At 46.2% G+C, this 273-nt stretch overlaps 1 protein-coding gene across 1 annotated transcript in view; it reads right to left on the bottom strand.

Moving 5' to 3' along the window:
* The window catches only part of LOC119585214 (myogenic factor 6-like), a 1,833-nt gene extending 1,560 nt beyond the window's left edge, over nt 1-273 (bottom strand). Inside the window, exon 1 of the mRNA XM_037933866.1 lies at nt 187-273. The gene's annotated coding sequence lies outside the window, so the exon portion shown is untranslated. The remainder of the gene's footprint in view (nt 1-186) is intronic.

Consider the following 273-nt stretch of genomic DNA (forward strand, 5'->3'; position numbering starts at 1 on the left):
CACACGGGAATAGGAAGCGAGAAGTTGTATAACCAAACCTCTCAATTCATTTACGAAAAAGAAAAAAAAAATCACTGAGCAGATATTAAAAGATAATGATAATAATGATAACATATCACACAGCATTCCATTTCACTCCTTGTCTTTCCGGAAGCTGCCCACCACCTCGATCCCTCCCTCCCCTACCTGGGTTTTAACGCGCGCAGGTAGTGAAAGACGAGCGAAGTAAGGGGAGATGTTGACGGCGCGGAGGTCGGTTGCCCACTGACGCTC

This window comes from Penaeus monodon, chromosome 19, assembly GCF_015228065.2.
Source record: "Penaeus monodon isolate SGIC_2016 chromosome 19, NSTDA_Pmon_1, whole genome shotgun sequence".
Classification (NCBI taxonomy): Eukaryota; Metazoa; Arthropoda; class Malacostraca; order Decapoda; family Penaeidae; genus Penaeus; species Penaeus monodon.